The following is a 12,658-nucleotide window of genomic DNA, read 5'->3' on the forward strand; positions in this document are numbered from 1 at the left end:
TCCCTCAAGGGCACCACTAGTGGAATCACGACATCTAGCATTATGTGAGGGCGTGGGGAGAATACGGTGGCCCTAGTGTCTTCTTGAGGAGCATTGTGCTTCCACACCACTCCAACAGAGACGTACTTCCCGAAAGGGAAGGAACTTTGGTAACACATCCTCGTCTCCACCGGCTCCACTTGTGGTTATCTCCTTCCTTTACTTTGTGCAAGCTTTTATTGTGTTGTATCCTTTGCTTGCACTTCTTGTTGTTGTTGTTGTTGTTGTTGTTGTTGTTGTTGTTGTTGTTGTTGTTGTTGTTGTTGTTGTTGTTTTCATCATATAGGTTGTTCACCTAGTTGCACATCTAGACAACCTATTTTTTGCTAAACCTAATTAGTTAAGAAAAGCTAAAAATTGGTAGTGGCCTACTCACCCCTCTCTAGTAAACCATATCGATCCTTTCAATAGCAACGATACATGCATGCCTTGCTACCTGATACGCCCATTTTGCATCATGCTTTTCTGTTGATATTTATTGCATTATGGGCTGTTATTTCATATGATGGTTCCATACTTATGCCTTTTCTCTCTTATTTAACAAGATTTGCATGAAGAGGGAGAATGCCGGCAGCTGGAATTCTGGACGGGAAAGGTGCAAATCTGAGATACCTATTCTGCACAACTCCAAATGTCCTGAAACTTTACAGAGAATTGTTTTGTAATATATAAAAAATATTGGGCGAAGAAACAATAGAAGGGGCCCCACCAAGTGGCCAGAAGCTAGGGGGCGCGTCGTACCCCCCAGGTTGCGCCCCCGGGCTTGTGGCCCCCTGGCTATCCTCTGGTGCCCATCTTCTGCTATATGAATGGTTTTGACCTAGAAAAAAATCAGAAGGAAGCTTTCAGGATGAAGCGCCGCCATCTCGAGGGGGAACCTCGGAAGAAGCAATCTAGGGCTCCGACGGAGCTATTCTGCCGGGGAAACTTCCCTCCAGGAGGGGGGAATCAAAGCTATCATCGTAACCAATGACCCTCTCATCGAGGGAGGGTCAATCGCCATCAAAATCTTCACCAGCACCATCTCCTCTCGAACCCTAGTTCATCTCTTGTATTCAATCTTTGTCTCAAAACCTCAGATTGGTACATGTGGGTTGGTAGTAGTGTTGATTACTCCTTGTAGTTGATGCTAGTTGGTTTATTTGGTGGAAGATCGTATGTTCAGATCATTAATGATATTTATTACCCATGTGATCTTGAACATGAGCATGCTTTGTGAGTAGTTACGTTTGTTCCTGGGGACATGGGAGAAGTCTTGTTATATATAATCATGTGAATTTGGTATTCGTCCGATATTTTGATGAGATGTATGTTGTCTTTCCTCTAGTGGTGTTATGTGAACGTCGACTACATGACACTTCACCATGATTTGGTCCTAGGGGAAGGCATTGGGAAGTAGTAAGTAGATGATGGGTTGCTAGAGTGACAGAAGCTTAAACCCTAGTTTATGTGTTGCTTCGTAAGGGGTTGATTTGGATCCATATGTTTCATGCTATGGTTAGGTTTACCTTAATTATTCTTTCGTAGTTGCAGATGCTTGCGAGAGGGGTTAATCACAAGTGGGAGGCTTGTCCAAGGAAGGGCAGCACCAAAGCACTAGTCCACCCACATATCAAATTATCAAGGTAATGAATGTGAATCATATGAGCATGATGAAAACTAACTTGACAATAATTCCCATGTGTCCTTGGGATCGCTTTGCTTTATATAAGAGTTCGTCCAGGCTTATCCTTTGCTACAAAAAGGATTGGGCCACCTTGCTGCACTTCTGCTACACTTGTTACTTGTTAACCGTTATGAATTATCTTATGACAAAACTATCTGTTACCGATAATTTCAGTGTCTGTAGAAAATACCTTGCTGAAAACCACTTGCCATTTCCTTCTGCTCCTCGTTGGGTTCGACACTCTTACTTATCAAAAGGACTACAATTGATCCCCTATACTTGTGGGTCATCAAGACTCTTTTCTGGCCCCGTTGTCGGGGAGTGATACGGCCATTTTGCATCATGTTTTCCTACTGTTATTTATGATGTTTTTATTCATAATAATGCTTTTTGGAGTAATTCTAATGCCTTTTCTGTCATAATATGCAAGGTACACACAAAGAGGGAGAATTTCGGCAGCTGGAAATCTGGACCTGGAAAAGCTACATCAGGCCACCTATTCTGCACAACTCCAAATGAGCTGAAACTTTACGGATATTTTTTACGGAATATTTGAGGAATATTGGAGCTAATAAGTACTAGAGAGGGCCCACCAGGTGGGCACAACCCACCTGGGCGCGCCAGGGAGCCCAGGCACGCTCTGGTGGGTTGTGCTCCCCTCGGCCCACCTTTGGTGCCCATCTTCTGGTATATAAGTCATTTTGACCTAGAGAAAATCAGGAGAGGACTTTCTGGACAGAGCTCCGCTGTCTCGAGGCGAAACTTGGGCAGGAGCACTTTTGCCCTCCGGCAGAGTGATTCCGCCGGGGGAACTTCCCTCCCGGAGGGGGAAATCATCGTCATCATCATCACCAATAACTCTCCCATATTGGGGAGGGCAATCTCCATCAACATCTTCAACAACACCATCTCCTCTCAAACCCTAGTTCATCTCTTGTGTTCAATCTTTGTACCGGAAGTATAGATTGGTGCTTGTGGGTGACTAATAGTGTTGATTACATCTTGTAATTGATTAAAAATATGATTTATTTGGTGGAATATTATATGTTCATATCTATTATGCTATTTAAGACCCCTCTAATCTTGAGAATGATTATCATTTGTGAGTAGTTACTTTTGTTCTTGAGGTCACGGGAGAAATCATGTTGCAAGTAATCATGTGAACTTGATATGTGTTCAATATTTTGATAGTATGTATGTTGTGATTCCCTTAGTGGTGTCATGTGAACGTCGACTACATGACACTTCACCATATTTGGGCCTAAGGGAATGCATTGTGGAGTAGTTATTAGATGATGCTTTATTACTTTCTATTAATTGCAACAATGACCAAAACTATGTTTGTCAACTCTCAAAAACTTTTATTCATCATATTCTTTATATGTGAAGTCATTACTCTCCATAAGATCAATATGATCTTTTTGTTTCTTTTTATTCTTTCCTTTTCTTTTATTCCCCCAAGATCATAGCAAGATAGCAAAGCCCTCAACTCAAAACTAATCTTTATTATATATAGCTCACGGACTCGATTACATAGATAGGGATCAACACAAAACTCAAAGCTAGATCATACTAGACTTTATTCTACTAGATTAAGATATAACCAAAAGGATTGAACTAAGAAAAATGGTAAAGATAGAAGTGCGATGGTGATACGATACCGGGGCACCTCCCCCAAGCTTAGCAGTTGCCAAGGGGAATGCCCATACCCATGTGTTTAGGTCTCTTTCTTTGGAGGTGGTGATGATGGAGTTATTGATGACGGGGTGTCGCACATCAAGGTAGGAGATCCTCCAACTTGCGAATAATGCCCTTGAGTGTAGTGATATACTCTTGCAACAAAATATTTTCTCGTGTGAGATACTTGTTTTGTATGCGAGCTAGCTCAATCATCTTGAAAGCTTCAATCTCAGTTGGGGTGAGATGATTGTAGTAAGGTTGAGAGAAGCCTTCTTCTTCTACTGTTGGGACTTGCTCCTTTGCGACCTCCTTGATCTTGTCACCTTCCTTGATTTCCCCGATTTCTTCTCGCTTCGTCTCTATCTTCATTAGCCAAGCATCGTCGCCCACATTGTTGGAGGAGGGGGACGACATATTGCTCTAATCTGCGGCAGAAACAACTCAAAACAAAAAAAGGATTTCTTCATGGTACGGTGGACAAAACCTTCGGGAGATTATATAATGAATTTTTACCGACCAAAATAAGTATCCTGCAAGAAAACAAAGTCTGGAGGGCACACGAGGTGTCCCCGAGGTAGGGGCGCGCTCTCCACCCTCGTGTCCTTTGCGGACTAGTTCTTATTTTCCTATTTTCTTAAATATTCCAAAACAGAGAAAATTGCTATTAGAACTGTTTTGGAATCGGTTTACTTACCGTACCACATACCTATTCCTTTTTGGAGTCTAAAACATTCTGTAAAGTGTCCCTTATGTACTCCTCCGGGGTTACGGTGTCAATAACATTGGTTCAATATTTATGGGATTACCTGAGATATAATGTTTTATCCTTTGACCGTTCACCACCTTCGGATTTGTGCCTTCGAAGTTGTTGATTTTTATGGCACCGGAACGATAGACCTCCTTGATAACGTAAGGACCTTCCCATTTAGAGAGGAGTTTTCCTGCAAAAAATCTTAAACGAGAGTTGTATAACAAAACATAATCACCTACATTAAACTCACGCTTTTGTATCCTTTTGTCATGCCATCTTTTAACTTTTTCTTTAAATAGTTTGGCATTCTCATAGGCCTGGGTTCTCCATTCATCGAGTGAGCTAATGTCAAATAGCCTCTTCTCACCGGCAAGTTTGAAATCATAATTGAGCTCTTTAATGGCCCAATATGCCTTATGTTTTAGTTCGAGAGGTAAGTGACATGCTTTTCCATAAACCATTTTATATGGAGACATACCCATAGGATTTTTATAAGCAGTTCTATAGGCCCATAATGCATCATCAAGTTTCTTGGACCAATTCTTTCTAGATCTATTAACAGTCTTTTGCAAAATTAATTTAATCTCTCTATTACTCAATTCTACCTCACCACTAGACCGTGGATGGTATGGAGATGCAATTCTATGATTAACATCATACTTAGCAAGCATTTTACGAAAAGCACCATGAATAAAATGTGAACCACCATCAGTCATTAAGTATCTAGGGACTCCAAACCTCGGAAAAATAACTTCTTTAAACATCTTAATAGAGGTGTTATGATCAGCACTACTAGTTGGAATAGCTTCTACCCACTTAGTAATGTAATCAACAGCAACTAAAATATGTGTATACCCATTAGAGGAAGGAAACGGTCCCATATAATCAAAGCCCCAACCATCAAATGGTTCAATAACAAGTGAATAGTTCATAGGCATTTCTTGACGTCTACTAATATTACCAATTCTTTGACACTCATCACATGATAAGACAAACTTACGGGTATCTTTGAAGAGAGTAGGCCAATAAAAACCGGATTGCAATACCTTATGTGCAGTTCTATCACCCGCATGATGTCCTTCGTATGCCTCGGAGTGACACTTGCGTAGGATCTGTTCCTGTTCCTGTTCATGCTCAGGTACACAACGTCTAATAACACCATCTACTCCTTCTTTATAAAGGTGCGGGTCATTCCAAAAGTAATGTCTTAAATCATAGAAAAACTTTTTTTTGCTGGTATGTGAAACTAGGTGGTATAATTTAGCAACAATGTAATTACATAATCAGCATACCATGGAGTAGTATGAGAAGCATTTATGACAGCCAATTGTTCATCAGGAAAGCTATCATCAATAGGTAGTGTGTCATCAAGAACATTCTCTAACCTAGACAAGTTCTCTGCAATGGGGTTCTCAGCTCCCTTTCTATCAATAATATGCAAATCAAATTCTTGTAGCAAGAGAACCCATCTAATAAGTCTAGGTTTAGCATCTTTCTTTTGCATAAGGTATTTAATAGCAGCATGATCAGTGTGAACAGTTACTTTGGAATCAACAATATAAGAAGGTCTGAACATATCACAAGCAAATACAACTTCTAAAAATTCTTTCTTGGTAGTAGCACAATTTCTCTGGGCACTTTCTAGAGTTTTACTAGCATATTGGATAACATTTGATTTCTTATCAACTCTTTGTCCTAGAAGAGCACCTACAACATAATCGCTAGCATCACACATGATTTCAAAGGGTAAATTCCAATCAGGAGGTTGAACAATAGGTGCAGAAATCAAGGCTTTCTTAAGTATTTCAAATGCTTCTACACAATCATCATCAAAGACAAAAGGAACATCTTTTTGTAAGAGATTAGTCAGAGGCCTAGAAATTTTTGAGAAGTCTTTAATGAACCTCCTATAAAAACCGGCATGACCAAGGAAACTTCCTATACCTTTGATCTCCTTTGGACACGACATCTTTTCAATAGCATCAATTTTAGCTTTATCAACTTCAATACCTCTTTCAGAAATCTTATGCGCCAAGACAATACCTTCAAGACAAGATTAGTTTCTTCACATCTCTGCAAGACTTGATCAAGGTTTCTTAAGAAATCATCAAAAGAAGTTCCATACACGGAGAAAACGTCCATGAAAACCTCTACAATCTTTTCACAAAAGTCAGAGAATATAGCAGCCATACATCTTTGAAAGGTAGCAGGTGCATTACATAAACCAAAAGGCATATGTCTGTAAGCAAAGGTACCTAAAGGGCAAGTAAAAGTGGTCTTATCTTGATCCTCTTTTGACACAGGTATTTGAGCGAAACCAGAATAACCATCTAGAAAGCAAAAATGTGTATGTTTGGATAATCTTTCTAGCATTCGATCAATAAAAGGTAGAGGGTAATGATCTTTTCTAGTAGCTTTATTTAATTTGCGGAAATCAATTACCATTCTATAACCTGTAACAATTCTTTGTGGGATCAATTCATCCTTATCATTAGGAACAACAGTAATACCTCCCGTCTTAGGGACACAATGGACAGGACTTACCCACTGACTATCAGCAACAAGATAAATTATACCTGCCTCCAGAAGCTTTAGTATTTCATTTCTTACCACTTCTTTCACCTTAGGATTTAACCGTCGTTGGTGATCAAATAACTGGTTTAGCGTCTTTCTCCAATTTTATTTTGTGCTGGCATAGAGTGGGACTAATGCCCTTAAGATCATCAAGAGTATATCCAATAGAAGCACGGTGCTTCTTCAGAGTTTTCAATATTTTCTCTTCTTCCTGATCTGAAAGGTTAGCACTAATAATAACAGGATATCTCTTCTTTTCATCAAGATAAGCATATTTAAGAGTATCGGGTAATGGTTTAAGCTCATACACGGGATCACCCTCGGGTGGAGGAGGATCCCTAGGATTTCAACAGGCAAGTTGTGTTTCAAAATAGGTCCCTGTTTAAAGAATACTTCATCTATTTCCCTTCTTTCATTCATAAACATATCATTTTCATGGTCTAGCAAATATTGTTCTAAAGGATCATTAGGAGGCACGGCAATAGAAGCAAGACCAGTAATTTCATCTTTACTAGGCAATTCTTTATCATGGGGTTGTCTATGGAATTTAGAAAAATAAAAATAATGAGACATGTCCACTAAACCAACAGTAACAATATCCTGTTTGCAATCTATCTTAGCATTAATAGTATTCAAGAAGGGTCTACCAAATATAATTGGACAAAAGTCATCTTGTGGGGAACCGAGAGCAAGAAAAATAGTAGGATATTTAACTTTCCCACACAAGACTTCAACATCTCTAACAATCCCAATTGGTGAAATAGTATCTCTATTGGCAAGCTTAATTGTAACATCAATATCTTCTACCTCAGCAGGTTCAATATCATGCATAATTTCCTTGTATAAGGAATGAGGTATTGCACTCGCACTAGCACGCATATCACATAAGCCATGATAACAATGATCTCCTATTTTCACAGAAACAACAGGCATGCCAACAATAGGTCTATGTTTATTTTTATTATTGGGTCTAGCAATTCTAGCAGCTTCATCACAGAAGTAAATAACATGCCCATCAATATTATCGACAAAGAGATCCTTAACCATAGCAATACTAGGTTCAAATTTAATTTGATTAGAGGGTGTAGGTGTTCTAGCATTACTCTTACGAACCACAGTTGAAGCTTTAGCATGATCCTTTATTCTAACAAGGAAAGGTGGTTTCTCAATATAAGCGGTAGGAACAATAGGATCAACATTATAAGTGATAGTCTTTTCTTCAACTTTAATAGGTTCTACTACTTTTACTTCAATGGGAGGATGATATTTAAACCACTTCTCTTTAGGAGATCAACATGAGTAGCAAATGATTCACAAAAAGAAGCTACTATCTCAGAGTCAAGTCCATATTTAGTGCTAAATTCACGAAAAGCATCAGCATCCATAAAAGATTTAACACAATCAAACTTAGGTGTTATATCTGACTCCTTACCTTCGTCGAGCTCCCAATCTTTAGAGTTGCGTTTAATTCTTTCCAATAAATCCCATATGAATTCAATAGTCTTCATCATAAAAGAACCAGTACAAGAAGTATAGAGCATGGAGCGATTATTGAGAGAAAGCCGAGCATAAAAATTTTGAATAATAATTTCTCTTGAGAGCTCATGATTGGGGCATGAATATAAAATTGACTTAAGCCTCCCCCAAGCTTGAGCTATACTTTCTCCTTCGTGAAGCCAAAAATTATATATATAATTACAATCACGATGAACCAGATGCATAGGATGAAACTTCTGATGAAATTCTAGTTTCATTCGGTTGTAGTTCCATGATCCAATATCATCACATAGCCTAAACCATGTCGATGCCTTTCCCTTCAAAGATAAAGGGAATACCTTCTTCTTGATAACATCCTCAGGCATACCTGCAAGCTTAAATAATCCACAAACTTCATCCACATAGATTAGGTGCATATCGGGATGTAATGTTCCATCTCCTGTAAAAGGATTAGCTAGCAATTTCTCTATCATACCCGAACGAATTTCAAAGTAAAAAATTTCAGTAGGTTCAGTAGGTTGAGGAGCAACTCTTTGCTCTCCTAGTCGAGGTGAAGATACCCCGAACAAGCCCCTCAAAGGATTATTTTCCATAGTAACAAGTGACAGTAAATTTCAGCACACTATATAAATTTTTCCTTACCAAATTCCACCTACCAAAGACGCTTCACTCCCCGGTAACGGCGCCAGAAAAGAGTCTTGATGACCCACTAGTATAGGGGATCTATCATAGTCCTTTCGATAAGTAAGAATATCGAACCCAACGAGGAGCAGAAGGAAATGACAAGCGGTTTTCAGTAAGGTATTCTCTGCCAGCACTGAAATTATCGGTAACATATAGTTTTGTGATAAGGTAATTCGTAACGGGTAACAAGTAACAGAAGTAACAAGGTGCAGCAAGGTGGCCCAATCCTTTTTGTAGCAAAGGACAAGCCTGGACAAACTCTTATATAAAGCAAAGCGCTCCCGAGGACAAATTGGAATTATCGTCAAGCTAGTTTTCATCATGCTCATATGATTCGCATTCGTTATTTTGATAATTTGATATGCGGGTGGACCAGTGCTTGGGTACTGCCCTTCCTTGGACAAGCATCCCACTTATTATTAACCCCTCTCACAAGCATCCGCAACTACGAAAGAAGAATTAAGGTAAACCTAACCATAGCATGAAACATATGGATCCAAATCAACCCCTTACGAAGCAACGCATAAACTAGGGTTTAAGCTTCTGTCACTCTAGCAACCCATCATCTACTTATTACTTCCCAATGCCTTCCCCTAGTCCCAAATAATGATGAAGTGTCATGTAGTCTACGTTCACATAACACCACTAGAGGAAAGAGAACATACATCTCATCAAAATATCGAAGGAATACCAAATTCACATGACTACTTATAACAAGACTTCTCCCATGTCCTCATGAACAAACGTAACTACTCACAAATCATATTCATGTTCATAATCAGAGGAGTATTAATATGCATAAAGGATCTGAACATATGATCTTCCACCGAATAAACCAACTAGCATCAACTACAAGGAGTAATCAACACTACTAGCAACCCACAAGTACCAATCTGAGGTTTCGAGACAAAGATCGGATACAAGAGATGAACTAGGATTTGAGGGGAGATGGTGATGGTGAAGATGTTGATGGAGATTGACCCCCTCTCGATGAGAGGATCGATGGTGATGACGATGGTGATGATTTCCCCCTCCCGGAGGGACGTTTCCCCGGCAGAATAGCTCCGCCGGAGCCCTAGATTGCTTCCGCCAAGGTTCCGCATCGGGACGGCGGTGCTTCGTCCCGAAAGCTTCGTTATGATTTTTCTAGGTCAAAAGACACCATATACCAGAAGATGGCATCGGGGGACTGCCAGGTGGCCCACGAGGCAGGGGGCGCACCCAGGGGGTAGGGCGCGCCCTCCACCCTCGTGGACAGTGGGTGGCCTCCCTCTTGTGCTGTCTTTGCCCAATATTTATAATATATTCCAAAACTAACTTTCGTGGAGTTTCAGGACTTTTGGAGTTGTGCAGAATAGGTCTCTAATATTTGCTCCTTTTCCAGCCCAGATTTCCAGTTGCCGGCATTCTCCCTCTTCATGTAAACCTTGTAAAATAAGGGAGAAAAGGCATAAGTATTGTGACATAATGTGTAGTAACAGCCCATAACGCAATAAATATCGATATAAAAGCATGATGCAAAATGGATGTATCAGTGCCCACCTCGGTGGCCTCCCGCACCCCATCTTTGCACTATAAATTCCCAAATATTCTGAAACCCTTCGGGGTAGCCCTAGATCAGAAGTTTCACCGCTGCAATGTCTCTGTATCTGTGAAAACCAATCTAAACCCCATTCCGGCACCCTGCTAGAGGGGGGAATCATCTCCGATGGCCATCTTCATCATCCCGGCGGCCACCACGATGAGGAGGAAGTAGTCCACCCTCGGGGCTGAGAGTTTGTACCAATAGCTATGTGTTTGATCTCTCTCTCTCGTGATCTATATCATGGGATTCATTAATATAGTCAGATCATATGATGTTTCTCCCCTCTATACTCTTGTTATGACAAATTGAATCTTTACCCTTCAAAGTTTTGTCTTGTCGGATTGAATATTCAGAGATGAGAACACATGATATATGTCTTGCAATATGAATACTTGAGGTGACAATGAGGTATCTTATTGATTCACTTGATATGTGTTATGGCATTCAACTCGCAGATTCCCACGGTGATATTAGGGTAATCTATGCATAGAGGGTTGATGCACGTTTTTCTCCGACGGAAAATTTGGGGTCTCTTTATAATTCTTTGTGTGGATTGAGTATTATGAATATGGATTTGCTTTGGTGTTATTCTAGTACGAACTCGAGGATAGATCGAACGGAAAAAATAGCTTTGTGTTATTTTAGTACGAACTCTTGAATAGATCGAACGGAAAGAATAGCTTTGAGGTGGTTTCGTGACCTACAAACAATTCCTATCTTTTGTTCTCTGCTAATAGGAACTCGGGAGTGATTCTTTATTGCACTTTGAGGGATAATCATATGATCCAACTGCACTAGCGAAAGTATGGACCCTAGGCCTCAGTTTTAAGCATTACAACACCGTTTTTGTGCCCATTTACTATTTGCTACCTTGCTATTTTTATTTATTCAGATTATAAAAATATATTTCTACCATCCATATTACACTTTTATCACCATCTCTTCACCGAACTAGTGCACCTATACAATTTGCCATTGTATTGGGTGTGTTGGGGACACAAGAGATTTCTTGTATTTGGTTGCAGGGTCAGTTGAGAGAGACCATCTTCATCCTACACCTCTCACGGATTGATAAACCTTAGGTCATCCACTTGAGGGAAAATTGCTACTGTCCTACAAAACTCTGTGCTTGGAGGACCAACACGTTTCTACAAGAATAAAGTTGCGTAGTAGACATCACTAATGTTGAGTCCATGGATTATACACACTCTCAGCCTTCCACCATTGCTAGCCTCTCTAGTACCGCGCAACTTTCGCCGGTACCATATACCTTACTCAAAACAGCCACCATACCTACCTATTATGGCATTTCCATAGCCATTCCGAGATATATTGCCATGTAGCTTTCCACCGTTCCGTTTATTATGACATGCTCTATCATTGTTATATTGCTTTGCATGATCATGTAGTTGACATCGTATTTGTGGCAAAGCCATAGTTCATAATTCTTTCATACATGTCACTCTTGAATCATTACACATCCCGGCACACCGCTGGAGGCATTCACATAGAGTCATATTTTGTTCTAAGCATTGAGTTGTAAGTAAATAAAAGTGTGATGATCTTCATTATTAGAGTATTGTCCCATGTGAGGAAAGGATGATGGAGACTATGATTCCCCCACAAGTCGGGATGAGACTCCGGGCAAGAAATAAATATATAAAAGAGGCCATAAAAAAGAGAAGGCCCAAATAAAAAAGAGAAAAAGAGAGAATGGGCAATGTTACTATCCTTTTTCCACACTTGTGCTACAAAGTAGCATTTTGATCTTCATGATAGAGAGTCTCCTATTTTATCACTTGCATTTACTAGTGGGAATTGTTCATTATAGAACTTGGCTTGTATATTCCAATGATGGGCTTCCTCAAAATGCCCTAGGTCTTCGTTAGCAAGAGAGTTGGATGCACACCCACTTAGTTTATTTTTGAGCTTTCATACACTTATAGCTCTAGTGCATCCGTTGCATGGCAATCCCTACTCACTCACATTGATATCTATTGATGGGCATCTCCATAGCCCGTTGATACGCCTAGTTGACGTGAGACTATCTTCTCCTTTTTTGTCTTCTCCACAACCACCATATTCTATTCCACCATAGTGCTATATCCATGGCTCATGCTCATGTATTACATGAAGATTGAAAAAGTTTGAGAACATCAAAAGTATGAAACAATTGCTTGGC

This window comes from Triticum dicoccoides, chromosome 6B (genome assembly GCF_002162155.2).
Source record: "Triticum dicoccoides isolate Atlit2015 ecotype Zavitan chromosome 6B, WEW_v2.0, whole genome shotgun sequence".
Taxonomy (NCBI): Eukaryota; Viridiplantae; Streptophyta; class Magnoliopsida; order Poales; family Poaceae; genus Triticum; species Triticum dicoccoides.